The 1,118-nt window shown below is 41.0% G+C and overlaps 1 long non-coding RNA gene across 1 annotated transcript; it reads right to left on the reverse strand.

Moving 5' to 3' along the window:
• LOC138964941 (uncharacterized) lies at positions 1 to 815 on the reverse strand. Its single transcript, XR_011455252.1, has 2 exons — positions 519 to 815; positions 1 to 327 (listed from the first exon to the last, which is right to left on the reverse strand). It is a non-coding gene; the product is annotated as an uncharacterized lncRNA (long non-coding RNA).
• Between the last annotated feature and the right edge of the window lie 303 nt (positions 816 to 1,118).

Below are 1,118 nucleotides of genomic sequence, written 5' to 3' on the forward strand. Positions count from 1 at the left end.
TTGTTTTGCAGTTGATTTATTGCCCTTATTTATTTTGATTAGGTTATCTCATCCTGGATGCAGAGACTTCCCTGGACCCTCACAATCTCCCGGAATCAGTCCAGGAAAAAAGCTTGGATCCTAGACCACTGCCAACACAAGAGGAGTCTTCAGAAGAAGCGGTTCATGAAGGTATTTTACACCCATCAATGTTGGAGGCCCGTTATTCTGTCTCAGAACAGATAATGTCACCAAAAAACACTCCGTTACAAGTCACAGTGAAACTCAAAAGTTTATTAATGATGCTTTACAGTTGATGACTTGATACAGAGTGATGATACGGTGAAACTGAAAAGGAAACAGAGGACAACGGTCAGTTAGAGGACAACGGTCAGTCACTGTCACGCAAACAAACGATCACGAGCATCGATAGAAGAAATATAGGCGTGAATAAGGTACACAAATCAATGACTAAAAGCTTACACAAACTGTGGTAACTACAAGAAAATAAGGATCAAAATCACTGGATAAATACTTACAAAAACTGTGGAAACACAAAGGAACAATGAACGAAGCCGCTGAGGGCGAAACGAATGAGTGACGACTAAAGAGTGACGTTTATAATGACGTAAACACTGGACTGACGACACGCTGACTTTGTACCACAATCACGCAAAAGGAAATGATATTCACGCGAACATACACAATGAAATGAAAGTACGGTACGGAAATAACTGGGGACAGAACACCCGTCTTTATGTGCAATATGCCAAACAGAAACAGAAACAGAAGAAAAGTTAGTAAATCCAACACAATCAAAATTTGCCAAAGGTGGCGTGCAGACTGGGTACGGTCGTGTCGTCGACAATATTTTGAAACTTGAAGCCCTTGGGGATTCGTCTGTGTTTGTTTTGAACAAGGATCTCCTTGAACAAAATAACGATATGAAGACAACCTTTGAAGAGAAAAAAAGCTGTATGGCACAGAACCTGCAGGAACAAATTTGATAACCAGAAAGTTGCTCGTGCTGAGAAGAGATACTTGAAAGAAGAAGATAATGACCAGAAAGAACTGCATAGCCCCGTCAAAACAAGGAGGACGATAGGACCTGTGTGTGACCGCGATGAGACTTGTTTTTT

Source organism: Littorina saxatilis, linkage group LG4, assembly GCF_037325665.1.
Source record: "Littorina saxatilis isolate snail1 linkage group LG4, US_GU_Lsax_2.0, whole genome shotgun sequence".
Lineage (NCBI taxonomy): Eukaryota > Metazoa > Mollusca > Gastropoda > Littorinimorpha > Littorinidae > Littorina > Littorina saxatilis.